This window comes from Microcaecilia unicolor, chromosome 6, assembly GCF_901765095.1.
Source record: "Microcaecilia unicolor chromosome 6, aMicUni1.1, whole genome shotgun sequence".
Taxonomy (NCBI): Eukaryota; Metazoa; Chordata; class Amphibia; order Gymnophiona; family Siphonopidae; genus Microcaecilia; species Microcaecilia unicolor.
In genome coordinates, this window is record NC_044036.1 from 181715875 (window position 1) to 181732529 (window position 16655).

Sequence of the window (16655 nt, forward strand, 5' to 3'; positions counted from 1 at the left end):
TTATCTCTGGAAGAAAAGTTTAATATTAAAAGTATGATTTCCAATTATGTGCTTTTACAGGCTTGTTCTGTAAAGCAGTTGACTGTGCATCTCAGGATTGTGTGCCCTTTATAGAATCTGAGGGATTATATACAGGTACTTAGTTTGTACCTGGGCGGGGCAATGGAAGGTTAATGCACAGAGCTCAGTGGAAATTGAATTCTTTTCCCATGGTTCTCAGGCCACTAGACTAATCCTCCACTGTCTATTTTATGAAGGCAGCAATGCACTTATGTGCTTTTATTTATTTTATTTTATTTATTTATTGCATTTGTATCCCACATTTTCCCACCTATTTGCAGGCTCAATGTGGCTTACATAGTACCGTGGTGGCGATCACCAGTTCCGGTATAACAGATACTACTACTACTACTATTTATCATTTCTATAGCGCCACAAGGCATATGCAGCGCTGTACACCATACACAAAAAGACAGTCCCTGCTCAAAGAGCTTACAATCTAGATAAGACAGGTAAACAGACAGAACAACAAGGGTAAGGGAATAAAGAGGTGAGGAAAAAAGGACAGGGCAAGTGAGTAGTGGTTAGGAGTCAAAAGCAGTGGTAAAGAGGTGGGCTTTAAGTTTGGACTTGAAAACGGCCAAAGACGGGGCTAGACGTACAGGCTCGGGTAGTCTATTCCAGGCGAGAGGTGCAGCAAGATAAAAGGAACGGAGTCTGGAATTAGCAGTAGAGGAGAAGGGGACAGATAAGAGAGATTTATCTACAGAACGGAGTACCCGAGAGGGGGCATAGGGAGAGACAAGAGTGGAGAGGTGCTGGGGAGCGGCAGAGTGAATGCACTTATAGGTCAATAAGAGAAGTTTGAATTGAATGCGGAAACGGATAGGGAGCCAGTGAAGTGACTTAAGGAAAGGGCTAATGTGAGCATAGAGACTTTGGCGGAAAATGAGTCGCGCAGCAGAGTTTTGGACTGATTGAAGAGGAGAGAGATGGCTAAGAGGGAGGCCGGTGAGAAGCAGGTTACAATAATCAAGATGAGAGGTGATAAGAGTGTGGATAAGGGTTCTGGTAGAGTGCTCAGAGACAAAGGGACGGATTTTGCTCATGTTATAGAGAAAGAAACCACAGGTTTTGGCAATCTGTTGAATGTGAGCAGAGAAGGAGAGAGAGGCAGGGAAGGGTGAAGGATACGGAGATAGGATTACAAGAAAAGCAAGGTCAGAGAAAAAGATTTATCGGGGCAGAGGGCGTAAGGGAAATTAGGGTGGCTTAAAGAGACCGTTAGCCAGCTCCGATCCACAGAGAAAGAGGAAGTGCCACTACTGCTTCTTCATCCTCCCTGAAGAAGAGCTATGAGCTGCCTGATGGGCAAGTGATCACAATAGGCAATGAGAGGTTCAGGTGTCCAGAGGCTCTCTTCCAGCCTTCTTTCTTAGGTATGGAATCATGTGGCATCCATGAGACCACTTTCAACTCCATCATGAAGTGTGATGTAGATATCCATAAGGACCTGTATGCTTCTGGGTGTACCACTGGTATTGTTATGGACTCTGGTGATGGTGTCACCCACACCGTGCCCATCTATGAAGGTTATGCTCTGCCTCATGCAATTCTGCATCTGGATTTGGCTGGCTGTGATCTGACAGACTACCTCATGAAGATTCTGACAGAGAGAGGCTATAGCTTTACTACCACCATGTACCCTGGTATTGCTGACAGGATGCAAAAGGAAATCACAACCCTAGCCATGCTAGCCATCAGATTTTTGACTTGGCCAGAGTTTCTAATAGCCTGGGCTCTAAGGTTTGACCTTCCCACCCTTCCGGTGGGGGCTCCTAGCTGTACCATAATTATACAGCCCCTAGGAATACCTACTTGAATATCACGTGGAAGAGCATTTTTGATATGACATCTAAGTCCAACTTTGGACATTTTGCTAAAAACGTTCAAAATTCAAGTGGGGAATATAGCCATTTTCAAAACTGAAAAAAAAAGTCTCTTTTTTTAATGCCTATTTGCTAGATGTTTTTGCATAAGTACATAAGTATTGCCATACTGGGGCAGACCAAAGATCCATCAAGCCCAGGCATCCTGTTTTCAACAGTGACCGATCCAGGTCACAGGTACCTGGCAAGATCCCAAAACAGTACAATATATTTTATGCTGCTTATCCCAGAAATAAGCAGTGGATTTTCCCCAAGTCCGTTTTAATAATGACTTATGGACTTTAGGAAGCCATCCAAACCTTTTTTAACCCCCTCTAACTGCTTTTACCACATTTTCTGGCAACGAATTCTAAAGTTTAATTACACATTGACTGAAGAAATATTTCCCCTGATTCTTTTAAATTTACTACTTTGTGTGCCCCCTAGTCCTAGCATTTTTGGAAAGAGTAAACAAGCGATTCACGTCTACCCGTTCCACTCTACTCAGTATTTTATAAACCTCTATCCTATCTTCCCCTCAGCCGTCTTTTCTCCAAGCTGAAGAGCCCAAGGCATTTCAGCATTTCCTCATAGGGAAGTTGTCCCATCCCCTTTATCATTTTCTTCGCCCTTCTCTGTACCTTTTCTAATCCACTATATCTTTTCTGAGATGTAGTGACCAGAATTGCACACAGTATTCAAGGTGCAGTCACATCATAGAGCAATACAAAGGCATTATAACATCCTCATTTTTATTTTCCATTCCTTTCCTAATAATACCTAACATTCTATTTGTTTTCTTTGCTGCTGCAGCACACTGAGCAGAGGGTTTCAAAGTACCGTCAACGATGACTCCTAGATCATTTTCCTGGTCAGTGACTCCTAACGTGGATCTTGCACCACGTATCTATAGTACGGGTTCCTCTTTCCCACATGCATCACTTTGCACTTCCTCACATTAAACATTTTCTTCCATTTGGATGCCCAGTCTACCAGTCTAGTAATCAGCAAATTTAATTACCACACTAGTTGTTCCCATATCTAGATCACTTATAAATATGTTTAAAAGTAGCGGTCCCAACACAGACCCCTGCAGAACCCCACTTTCTGCCCTTCTCCATTTAGAATACTGACCATTTAATAATGACCATTTGGGGAAAAAAAACGTCCAAGTGAAAAACGCACAAAATCAAGTCATTTGGATGCAGGAGGAGCCAGCACTCTTAGTAAACTGGCCACACAGACATCTCAGGAGAGCAATGGGGCACCCTAGGAAGCACTACAGTAGAGTTTAAATAAATACTGCAAGGTACACATCTCACCTTATCTTGTTTGCTGAGCCCCCCAAACCCACTACCCCCAACTGTACACCACTATAATAGCTGTTATGGGTGAAGAGAGCCTCTATATATATATATTTTTTTTATTTGCAATAACTTTCTATACTGCTTTAGCTGACAGGTAGAACAGAACGGTGTACAGGCAAAAAAAAAAAACAAAACTCCATATATAGGAAAACAGGATATTTTTAGAGACATAAGCATTGCGAAAAGAGTGTAAAGCAAACACACAAAAGGACAGGGTCGAAGGGTAACACTGCTAATTTCAGCAAACTATTTCACCAAAAGCTAAGCGGAAAAGCCAGGTTTTCAGCTCAGTTTTTAAATCCTTAAAAGAGGAATTGCTATAGAAATCAACCTGTCAGAGCGCATTCTTCCTGGAACAATGCGCTCTGACAGGTTGATTCCAAGTGGACACGTTTTGTTGAAGGCAGAACTAAGCGGTGATCATTTAATGAACAGAGTTCTGGAGGAGCAATACGGAATAAACAAGAGAGAGAGTCGGGGATACCAAGTCTAAAGGCCTTGAAAGTGAGGGTGTCAATTTTATAAGTGATCACTGCTTAACGGGGAGCCAATGATATTGTTTCACCAGAAGAATGACATCATTCCTAAAGGACTGAGGATCAAAAATCCTTTGGCTACTACTTACAATTCTGACTATGCAGAGAAACTCTGCAGACGCACTAGTCAGAAACTAAGGAATGAACTTATACATCAACTCTACAAGAAGAAGAAAATAATACAAACCCAAAGGGATGAAATCATGAGGAACATGGAGGAACTACAACCACACCGTATAAGCCAACTTAAGGAGGACCTGCATAACATCCAAGGAGAAAAACAATACATTACTATCTGTCACGTCTGTGGTCGTGACCCCTCTCAGACTCACCTTATTTCCGGCGGTCAGCTTCTGAGCTGGCTTCTGTCTGTTCTTCCTAAGTTAGTTCTGTCTCTGTGTGCTGGCTGCTTCCAGCATGGCGCTGATTACTCCACTATACTGCACCTGTGTTAAGCCTCTCTGTGCTTCAGTATGCTTTCTGCCTGTCTTTAGGTTTGTGTTCCTCTTGCCCTCTGGTGGCCATCCCTGGTGGCTGCATTGGATTGTCTGTGTGCTGTTTCCCGTTCCAGACTTCAGCCCAGTCCAGTCCGGATCTTCCAGCCTGCCAGACTTGCTTGGCTTGTTTGAGCCTGCACAGCACCCGTAGCTGCCTTGTGATTGCTGCATCTGAATCTCAGCTGCTGCTGGGCTTATTTGCCATTTGGAAACTCTCTACTTGGCCTTTGCATCGCCTAAGACCCTGGTATGTTGGTGCTTGTTGCACTTCTGCCTAGTCCAGTTTATTGTCTGAGATTCTTGCCTGATTCTAGTCTAGTCTTTGTGTAGTTTATCTTGTACTGTATTGCTTGTTTCCTTGCCTTGTTTCTTGTTTGTAGTTCTGTGTTTAGTTTCTGTTTGTCTGTGTTTCTTGTTCAGTGGCTGCCTGGCAGCTTTCAGTTCTGTCTCTTGTCTGTCTGTGTTTGTTCCCTGTTTCAGTGGCTGCTTGCAGCTTCCAGTTCCTGCTCTGTCCAGTAAGTCCTGCAGGCCGCATGCAGCCAGGGGCTCAACTCCTGGGGAAGGGCGGCTAAGTGCAGGTGAAGTCTAGCTGTTCCTGAGTTCTGTCTTGTTCCTGGGGTGGGGTGATTTTGCCTGCCACTGCCTCTCCTCGGCAGTGGCCCAAGGGCTCACGAACCTAGTTTCTGCTTTGAAAACCTGACAGCTATCCACAAGAAAGAAATAAAGCTGTCTTCTCTCCTGCAGAATCACAGAGAGGGAAACAGCTCTGCAAAAAAACATTCCCAGACACCTTGGAAACACCTGGATACACATCTGAGGTATGTGAAAATCAAAGCCCAAACAAACCAAGAAACACTGATCACACTTTTGGAGAGGCAGATCAAGTGGGGATAGTAAACCTCTCCAACCATCAATTATCACAGCATGAAGTCTCTGTACTCTCCAAAGGACTTTCATTATGCCCATCCAACAAGCTGGACAAAATCCAATTATACTCGGACCTAGAAGAATTTTTTTAGAAAACTGCGCCTGAGGGCACATTTTCACAATAAAGGGGCACCCAACAGACCAGAATACAGTTCTAAATAAAAGAACACTTATTTCACCCCACAAGATGGACAAAACTACAAACTTGACAACTACATAGAAAGCTTCAGACATAGGGTAAAATCACAACTTTCCACCAAACAAAAGAAAATTTTGTACAATCTTACCCCACCAGAAAGAGCGGACATAAGAACTCTGCAAACTAACGAATGCATTATCATCAAACCCGCAGACAAAGGAGGTGCAGTGTTAATTATGGACACACAAAAATACATTGAAGAAGGGCACAGACAGCTCTTATACAATACATACTACAGGAAACTAAGGGCAAGATGCACTAAACTAAACGAGCCTTTAGCGAACAAGATGTTAACCCTGGCATGTACTAAAGCCCAATTTCCAACGACGGTAGCAGCAAACGAAAACTGAATGCAGATGAGCAAATTGTGTAGAAAACCTATTGAAATGAGATGCACTAAGGTTTTCCGCTTGCCCTAACACTGGAAAACTCCGGGAAAGCTAACGAGAGGGCTGGTTGAAAAGTGAGGTGAAGGAAGCAATTAGGGCTAAAAGAAACGCCTTCAGAAAATGGAAGAAGGAACCATCTGAAAATAACAAGAAGCAGCATAAGGAGTGTCAAAGCAAATGCAAGGCACAGATAAAGAAGGCCAAGAGGGATTACGAAAAAAAGATACCATTAGAGGCAAAAAAACATAGTAAAAAAAACTTTCGGTATATTAAAAGTAGGAAGCCGGCAAAAGAATCGGTTGGGCCGCTGGTTGACCAAGGAGTAAAAGGGGCGAACAAGGAAGACAAAGACGTAGCGGAGAGACTGAATGAATTCTTTGCTTCAGTCTTCACCGAGGAAGATTTGGGTGGGATACCGGTGTCGGAAATGGTATTTCAAGCGGACAAGTCGGAGAAATGGGGCAGTTTGGCAAACTGAAGAGTAGCAAATCTCCTGGACTGGATGGTATTCATCCTAGAGTACTAATAGAACTGAAAAATGAGCTTAAATCGAGCATGGTACCGGAAGATTGGAGGGTGGCCAATGTAACGCTGATTTTTTAAAAAGGTTCCAGGGGAGATCCGGGAAATTATAGACCGGTGAGTCTGACGTCGGTGCCGGGGAAAATGGTAGAGGCTATTATTAAAAACAAAATTACAGAGCGCATCCAAAGACATGGATTACTGAGACCAAGTCAGCACGGCTTTTGCGTGGGGAAATCTTGCCTGACCAATTTACTTCAATTCTTTGAAGGAGTAAACAAACGTGGACAAAGGGCTCGGTCGATATTGTGTATCTGAATTTTCAAAAGGCGTTTGACAAGGTACCTCATGAAAGGCTACAGAGCAAATTGGAGGGTCACGGGATAGAAGGAAATGTCCTATTGTGGATTAAAAACTGGTTGAAGGATAGGAAACAGAGAGTGGGGTTAAATGGGCAGTATTCACAATGGAGAAGGGTAGTTAGTGGGGTTCCTCATGGGTCTGTGCTAGGACCGCTGCTTTTTAATATATTTATAAATGATTTAGAGATGGGAGTAACTAGCGAGGTAATTAAATTTGCTGATGACACAAAGTTATCCAAAGTCGTTAACGCGCGACAGGATTGTGAAAAATTACAGCAGGACCTTAAGAGGCTGGGCGGCTAAATGGCAGATGACGTTTAATGTGAGCAAGTGCAAGGTGATGCATGTGGGAAAAAAGAACCCGAATTATAGCTACGTCATGCAAGGTTCCACGTTAGGAGTTATGGACCAAGAAAGGGATCTGGGTGTAGTCGTCGATAATACACAAACCTTCTGCTCAGTGTGCTGCTGCGGCTAGGAAAGCGAATAGAATGTTGGGTATTATTAGGAAAGGTATGGAAAACAGGTGTGAGGATGTTATAATGCAGTTATATTGCTCCATAGTGCGACCGCACCTTGAGTATTGTGTTCAATTCTGGTCACCGCATCTCAAGAAAGATATAGCAGAATTGGAAAAGGTGCAGCGAAGGGCAACTAAAATGATAGCGGGGATGGGACAGCTTCCCTATGAAGAAAGACTAAGGAGGCTAGGGCTTTTCAGCTTGGAGAAGAGATGGCTGAGGGGAGACATGATAGAGGTATATAAAATAATGAGTGGAGTGGAACAGGTGGATGTGAAGCGTCTGTTCATGCTTTCCAAAAATACTAGGACTAGGGGGCATGCGATGAAACTACAGTGTAGTAAACTTAAAACAAATCGGAGAAAAGTTTTCTTCACCTAACGCGTAATTAAACTCTGGAATTCATTGCCGGAGAATGTGGTGAAGGCGGTTAGCTTAGCAGAATTTAAAAAGGGGTTAGACGGTTTCCTAAAGGACAAGTCCATAAACCACTACTAAATGGACTTGGGAAAAATCCACAATTCAAGGAATAACATGTACTACTACTACTACTACTACTATTTAGCATTTCTATAGCGCTACAAGGCATACGCAGCGCTGCACAAACATAGAAGAAAGACAGTCCCTGCTCAAAGAGCTTACAATCTAATAGACAAAAAATAAATAAAGAAAGCAAATCAAATCAATTAATGTGAACGGGAAGGAAGAGAGGAGGGTAGGTGGAGGCGAGTGGTTACAAGTGGTTACGAGTCAAAAGCAATGTTAAAGAGGTGGGCTTTCAGTCTAGATTTAAAGGTGGCCAAGGATGGGGCAAGACGTAGGGGCTCAGGAAGTTTATTCCAGGCGTAGGGTGCAGCGAGACAGAAGGCGCGAAGTCTGGAGTTGGCAGTAGTGGAGAAGGGAACAGATAAGAAGGATTTATCCATGGAGCGGAGTGCACGGGAAGGGGTGTAGGGAAGGACGAGTGTGGAGAGATACTGGGGAGCAGCAGAGTGAATACATTTATAGGTTAGTAGAAGAAGTTTGAACAGGATGCGAAAACGGATAGGGAGCCAGTGAAGGGTCTTGAGGAGAGGGGTAGTATGAGTAAAGCGACCCTGGCGGAAGATGAGACGGGCAGCAGAGTTTTGAACCGACTGGAGAGGGGAGAGGTGACTAAGTGGGAGGCCAGCAAGAAGCTGATTGCAGTAGTCTAAACGAGAGGTGACAAGGGTGTGGATGAGGGTTTTGGTAGAGTGCTCGGAAAGAAAGGGGCGGATTTTACGGATGTTGTAAAGAAAGAATGTTTCTACGTTTAGGAAGCTTGCCAGGTGCCCTTGGCCTGGATTGGCCGCTGTCGTGGACAGGATGCTGGGCTCGATGGACCCTTGGTCTTTTCCCAGTGTGGCATTACTAATGTACCTCATTCTACCACAACATCACTAACTGTTTATACCGGAATTGGCGAACGCCTTTACGGTACTATGTAAGCCACATTGAGCCTGAAAGTGGGAAAATGTGGGATACAAATGTAAGAAATAAAATCTTTCACTTTCCACTGCGACTGTTTCTGATGCCTTCAAACATGCCGCAGTCACACCACTCCTCAAAAAACCTTCACTGGACCCTACCTTTCCCTCCAACCATTGCCCTATCGCCCTCCTCCCTTTCCTATCCAAGATACTTGAACGTGCACTATTCACTGCTGTTGTCTGAGACACATGAGAAAATTTAATTCCGTTATACTCTTACAAATTTTGCCTATGTACAATGGCCAAAATGCAGAGACACTGATGACCTGGCACCATACTCTGAGAACTCCATTTTATGAGCAGTAAGGCTAATAGATAAATACTAATTAAAATCTGCATTCAGTCCCAAGGCAACAGAAGACAGGAGAAAGCATCTGTTTAGCTAAATAATAATTCAGTTACAGCTCTGGCTACTCTCTCTGTGCTCCTACAGTCACCTCTTCAGCCCCTTACTGAAGTTGTGCAAGATTTTTATTTTTAAGTAAATTTACCCTCTAGGTTATGTAGCCATTATGTGACTTAAGATTGTTGTGTTTAGAAAAACATTTATTTTGCTATAAAGCAGTACTTTTTTTTCACAAGTAGATGCTTTACAGAATGTCATAGCAGGTCACCAGATTAACCCAACTCACCTGCTTTGGTAAGCACAGACCTTGATTTATGTGTACCTGAATGCTTTCATAAAACAGCTGCACTGCTTACAAGATAGATGTGGAACTGGAGCTGATCACAGAGCAAAGTACACACACAGGAAATCCAATATGTTAACATTTAACTTTCAAAAAGGAGACTATGATAAAATGAGAAGAACGGTGAAAAGAAAAATGTAGAGGAGCAGCTGCGAAGGTCAAAAATTTACACCAGGCGTGGATGCTGCTCAAAAATACCATCCTGGAAGCCAAACAACAGCCAGCATGGTTAAAAAGTGAGGTGAAGGAAGCTATTAGAGCTAAAAGAAAATCCTTCAGAAAATGGAAGATGGAACCAACTGAAAATAATAAGAAACAGCATAAGGAATATCAAGACAAATGCAAAGCGCTGATAAGGAAGGCAAAGAGAGACTTTGAAAAAACAATTGTGTTGGAGGCAAAAACATATAGTAACAAATTTTTGTAGATATGGAGGGTCAAGATGGCGTCAGGTACGGAAGTGAGGCACCTTAGCTCCTGAGACTCGAAAACGCTCTGGCGCGAGGATTGATCTTCCTGATTTCATTATGGGGAAGAGAAAGGGGAAAACAACGGTTCCTTCCTCCGCGGTTCCGCCGCCAACCCCCGCCACTCGCCAGATGACTTTGGAGAGCTTTCAAGTGGTGCATCTTGGAGACCGAATGCCCACTTCGATTGGCTCGGCTTCTCAGGGTACCGAGCACAGCATTGAAGGAGTGACGCTAAGTCCTCCTTCCCTCACTGCACCTCCGCGACCCGGAGGCGATTCTTTGCTCGTGGGGTCATGACAACCTGAGGTTCTGGAGTTACCCAAACCGGTGGTACTCGTAGAGGGAGGACCTATGAGCACTTCAACCCCGGGAAAGGAAACATCATTACAGGATTCAGTGTAGGTCGCTGCTCCTGTTTCTCGGGAGATTGCAGCTGCGTCTATCGGAGCCTTAAAGAGACCAGCAGTGGTAACTATGAATACACTTTGGGATGCCATTCAGGCAATGAACAATACTTTACTCTTGATGAATAATTTGTTAGCTCAAACTCAGGAGCAGCAAGTTAAAATTACGAAAATAGAAGGAGAGGTTGAAAACTACAGAATATTACCTCAGTTTTGATTAAAGAAAGAGAAATCCAAGATAGAAAAATGATTTATCTTGATAATAATGTGCGCAGGAACAATTTGAGATTTTTGAACTTTCCGAAATCACCACTGATAAATCCTACAGATATGCTTAAGAAATATTGTACTGAGGTATTGGGGATTCCAGTGGAGGGGTTTCCCCCCATAACGAGAACCCAATACATAACTGGTAGACCTATTCAATTAAACGAACAACCTCAAACAGCTCCTGGCACTACACTAAACTTAACAGAATTCTTGGAGAACTCTCTCGAACTGATATCTGAAAGAACTACATTGTTGGTAACTTTTGCCCTCGAGTTTGACCGAAACAATATTCTTCGGTTATATTTCCGACATATCAACGACTCTTTCATGGGACAAAAGATTCAAGTGTTCCCAGATTTAGCAAGGATTACACAGAAGAGGAGAAAAGAATTTCTTTGTATAAATCTAGGGTGTTAAAATTAGGAGGCACATTGGTGCTGAGATTTCCCTGTAAATGTTGTATTTCAATTGATCTGGTGAACTATGTCTTCTTTACTCCCAAGAAGCTATTGGAGTTTATTGAATCAAGGGAAAAGGCTATTCCTACCGTGCAGGTACTCCCTTAGTTTAAATATGCTGAATATCGGCTGTGTACATTCGTCGCTCCCATCCGTTTGTAAATTGTAAATTTACTATAACTTTCCAATTGAACTATTTCTTAGTATCTTGACCAAATAATTGTGGACAAATTATATAACAAATTTTTCCTTATTTTATTTTAATGATATAAAGTGTTATGTCATATACTCTATTATATTTCTGATATTTCAATGCATTTATGTTTGTTGATATAAATGTTAAAACTTATAAATAAAGAATTTAAAAAAATTTTTTTGTAGATATATTAAAAGCAAGAAGCTGGCAAAAGAATCGGTTGTACCACTAGATGACCAAGGGGTAAAAGGGGCAATCGGGGAAGACAAAGTCACAGCGGAGAGATTAAATTAACTCTCTGCTTTGGTCTTCATCAAGGAAAATTTGGGAGAGATACCAGTGCCAAAAATGGTATTCAAAGCTAATGAGTCGGAAAAACTGAATGAAATCTCTATAAACCTGGAGGATATAATGGCTCAATTTGACAAACTGAAGATTAGCAAATCTCCTAGACCAGATGGTATTCATCCCAGAGTACTGATAGAACTGAAAAATTAACTTTCAGAACTATTGTTAGTAATATGTAATTTATCTTTAAATTCAAGCATGGTACAGGAAGATTGGAAGGTGGCCAACGTAACGTCGATTTTTATGTTTCAACATTTTTATTGATGGTATATCAAAATAACCCGTTAACAAGCTTCAGATATAGCAAAATACCAAATCACAATATCTGAGTAAGAACAGGATAATAATCATATCATCAACCTTTTACCAATGTGCTTCCTAACCTGTCCCTTCCCATAGCCCACCCTTCCCTCAGGATTGTAAACGGTTAGATCTATTTAGTAAAGTAACGGTACATAAAACATATGCAATCACATTTTAAGGCAATTATATAATCTACTGCCACAGAAATCATAAGTCAGTGTAACCATCCATATCATACAGTATTTGAAAGTCCAGCTAAGAGATCAGGCAAGAGGCTTTGTTCTTTTTAGCCACCCGTCTCCCAGCTAAACCGTTTTTAAATTTCAACATTTTTATTAAAGGTTCAACGTATCAAACGTAATTATCAATTGAATTGCATAACAATGTTGAATTGCCACCTGTACACAATATAAAAATAAGAAACAATCCACCCTTCCTCATCATTTTCCCTATTTTTGTTCCCCTCGCCTCCCTTTAACATCAATTTTTAAAGAAGGTTCCAGAGATCCAGGAAATTATAGACCGGTGCGCCTGACGTAAAATGTTAGAGACTATTATAAAGAACAAAATTACAGAGCATATTCAAAAGCATGGATTAATTGAGACAAAGACAACATGGATTTAGTGAAGGTAAATCTTACCTCACCAATTACATTTCTTTGAAGTGGTGAACAAACATGTGGATAGAGGTGAGCCAGTCGATATTGTGTATCTGGATTTTCAAAAGGCATTTGATAAAGTACCTCATGAAAGACACCAGAGGAAATTGGCAAGTCATGGGTTTCAGGCCTCTTAAGACTTAATATCCTGGAGTATAACCTCGGCACACCAGCACACACCTGAAGCCTCTTTATTTTCTGAAATGTCCTTTATTGAATAAATATAGATAGTTTACTTACAATCAGATGTTCAGAAGTGTTGCCCAAAAGCAACAGATTCCATAATTCCGAGAGCTGTATCAGTGGTTGGAGATAGAAATCTGAAGAAAGGATGCTTTATTGCAGAGGTGAGAAAATATTTAAACACATGCCAGTAGTTCAGAGCTGGGTGGCTGGAATGTGCAATATCTTAGAGATATTACGAGATAAAAGACAAGTTCATTACAAAGGGTTTAGCAGGACAAGTGCTGTCCGAAACATGATGTACAATGAATAACGAAGAAAGAAGAGGCCAAGAAGGGGCTCACACAGGCCCAGGGAGGAGGTGGTAAAGGGACCAACAGGGACAGAGCCTGCCATCAGGTAGCAAGTGTAGTCCCAGAGGGCAGCCCTCGATTGGAGGGAAAGGTCATACCTGGCTGACCTCTCAGGACAGAGATAGCAAGAATGACCAGGAAATTATAGGAGGTAGACAAAGAAGTCAAGCTTGGATGAGAAAGCAAAGAGGTCTTTGCAGCAGAATAGATCAATAGTAACAGTCCTTATAGAGACAGGCAGGGGTGGTTGCATTACATGTGAGACTACATTACGCACCATGCATTGCTCGTGTATCTTTGCAGCGAGGACTGCAGCAGTAAAAATCCTTAGAAGTGAGAACAACAGTAAAAGCATTAAACACATTTTAGGGCCACATTATAAACTAGTGTAAGGCTGTTGAAGGACAGAACAGTGGTCCAGGAGGAAGTGTCCTATTGTGGATTAAAAACTGGTTAAAAGATAGAAAAACAGAGAGTAGGGTTAAATGGTCAGTACTCTCAATGGAGAAGGGTAGATAGTGGGGTTCCCCAGAGGTCTGTGCTGGGACCGCTGCTTTTTAACATATTTATAAATGATCTAGATATGGGAGTAACTAGTGAGGTAATTCAACTTGTTGACGATACAAAGTTATTCAAAGTTGTTAAATCGCAAAAGGATTGTGAAAAATTACAAGAGGACCTTAAGAGACTGGGAGACTGGGCATCTAAATGGCAGATGACGTTTAATGTGAGCAAGTGCAAAGTGATGCATGTGGGAAAGAGGAACCCGAATTATAGCTATGTAATGCAAGGTTCCACATTAGGAGTCACAGACCAGGAAAGCGTTCTAGGTGTCACCGTTGATACGTTGAAACCCTCTGCTCAGTGTGCGGCTGTGGCTAAGAAAGCAAATAGAATGTTAGATATTATTAGAAAAGAATGGAAAACAAAAATGAGGACGTTATAATGCCTTTGTATTGGTCCATGGTGCGACTGCACCTCAAATATTGTGTTCACTTCTGGTCACCGCATCTCAAAAAAGATATAGTGGAATTAGAAAAGGTACAGAGAAGGGCGACGAAAATGATAAAGAGGATGAGACAACTTCCCTGTGAGGAAAGGCTGAAGTATCTAGGACTCTTCAGCATGGAGAAAAGATGGCTGCGGGGAGATATGATAGAGGTCTATAAAATAATGAATGGAGTGAAACGGGTAGATGTGAATCGCTTGTTTACTCTTTCCAAAAACACTAGGACTATAGGGCATGCAATGAAGCTACAAAGTAGTAATTTTAAAACGAATCGGAGAAAATTTTTCTTCATTCAACATATAATTAAACTCTGGAATAGAGAATGACACGGGAGCGGGTAATCGCAGTAATTTGCAGTAAAACCAAAGGAATCGGAAACATTTTCAAAGTTTTACCGCGGGTGCAAAAAGAGGTTATTTCCCCGCCCCGCAGGAGGGTAATAACCCCTGCACCTGCGGTACAACAGACGCCTACCTTTTTCCCATCCTCCCTCCCTTCCTTCCAAGTCCAGTGTCATTCGCTCGCTCTCCTTTCCCCCCCCCCCCCCACCGGGTCCTGTGTCACACTCTCTCTCCCTCCCCCCCCCCCCCGGCAAGCTCCTGTGTCACTCCTCCACCTCTCTGCTGTGCTCCCGCTGCAGCCTTTCCATCTTTTGGGCTACTGGCAGCGTTAGCAATGTAAACACACTGCCTTCGCGCGGCCCAAAAACCTTCTCTCTATTGCGACTTCCTGTTTCCGCATAGGCAGGTTACTCGCTGCAGAGAGAAGGCTTCCCAGCACGCGATGGCAGCGTGCTTACATTGTAATGATGCCAGCAGCCCGGACGATGGAAAGACTGCAGGGAAGAATAGCGGAGAGGTGGAGGAGTGACACCGGAGTTGCAGAGGGGGAAGGGAGAGTGCGACACAGGACCTAGTGGCGTCAGCAGGGGGGGGGGGGGGAGAGCGAGCAACATCGGACCTTGTGGGAACGGAAGAAGAGAGAGTGACACCGACCCAGTAGGGGGAAGGCAGGAAGATTGGGAGAGCGACACCGAACTTGGGAGGGGTTGGGAGGAAAAGTGACAAGACCTTGTGGTGAGGGGGGGGGGGGAAGGAAAGCAACACCAGACTTTGTGGGGGGGGGGGGGGTGGTATGGAGAGAATGCAACACCAGACTTTGTGGAGGGGGAGAGGAAAAGCAACACCGAACTTGGAGGGAAGGAAGAAGGGAAGGAGAGTAACACGACCTTGCAAGGGGGAAGAGGAAGGAAGGGCAAGAGGTATAGGGCTTTGGAAGAAAGGGAATGAAAGAGAGAAAAGCATGGAGCTGGGGACTGATAGGATGATGAGATCCAGTGGAGGGTAGATGAGGGCTAATAGGATGAGAATGGGGGCTAAGGAAGTGGTTGAAAGATGGGGAAAGAAAGGGGTTTAGGAGACTGGATATTAAATGAGAGACAGAGGGAGCAACGGTAAAAGCTAGTAGGTGGATGAGAAGTGAAACAGAGACTAAGGTGTGAGAAAGGGGGATAAACACAAATGGGGGGGACGGACGGACATGAAATGAAAGGTCACTGCCAGACAGATGTAGACAAGGAAAGGAAGAAGCCAAGAGGAGAGAGAAGAAATTAAAACGCCAACGTGAAAAAGAACTTAGAGAAGACTAACAAGTCGAAAGCGGAAAAGAGACTGGGACCAGCCCAATTAGAAAAATAAAGTGCTCAGACAGCAAAGGTACAAAAGAAATATTTTTATTTAATACTTTTTAAGGACTGAGATGTGCCTGCATTGTGAAATGTACGTCTTTTCTATTTTTGAATTTTGCAGAGTGCAGGAGAAAATAAATTTCTGTTTCTTTTTTTATCATTGTTTACCTGGCTTTCTTGAGGGAGATCTCTATTTCAGTTTTTTTGTGGTTCCCTTTTTTGTAATGTTAAGTAGTAGTAGTGAGAAAAGAATTAAATGTGCTTGGAGTTGTAGAATGATCAGTGCTCATTATTGCTTGCTATGTGAAAGAATATTCCATCACTGTTTCATTATTGCTTTCCAGACCAATCCAGTATTATTACATTTTAAGGGCATTTTAATTCACTCATGCAGTCTTTACATGCACATGATTTTGCTTTTTAAACCCAAAGGTAAATCTTAAGGGTGGTTAAACAGTGAGGCTTCTGTGGATAGGGACAGAATTCGCGGGAACAGGGACAAACTTTGTCCCCGCATCATTCTGTACTCTGGAATTCATTGCCAGAGAATGTAGTAAAAGCAGTTCGCTTAACGGGGTTTAAAAAAAGTTTGGATGGCTTTCTAAAAGAAAAGTCCATAGACCATTATTAAAATGTACCTGGGGAAAAGCCACTGCTTATTTCTAGGATAGGCTGCATAAAATGTACTGTACTTTTTTGGGATCTTGCCAGGCACTTGTGATCTGGATTGGCCACTGTTGGGATGCTGGGCTTGACGGACCTTCGGTCTGTCCCAGTATGGCAATACTTATGTACTTATGACTTCTGTCCTCTGTGGGTTCTAAGGTTTGAGATATGGGCACACAAGCTCCACTCACCTCTCTGCTC

At 42.8% G+C, this 16655-nt stretch overlaps 1 protein-coding gene and 1 long non-coding RNA gene across 12 annotated transcripts in view; one reads left to right on the forward strand and one right to left on the reverse strand.

Moving 5' to 3' along the window:
- ACY1 (aminoacylase 1) overlaps positions 1–16655 on the reverse strand; it is a 74623-nt gene that overhangs the window by 55903 nt on the left and 2065 nt on the right. The gene's annotated exons all lie outside the window — the stretch shown is intronic.
- On the forward strand, positions 1517–13217 carry LOC115471918. The gene is made up of 3 exons (XR_003942446.1): positions 1517–1701; positions 5252–5263; positions 13207–13217. It is a non-coding gene; the product is annotated as an uncharacterized LOC115471918 (long non-coding RNA).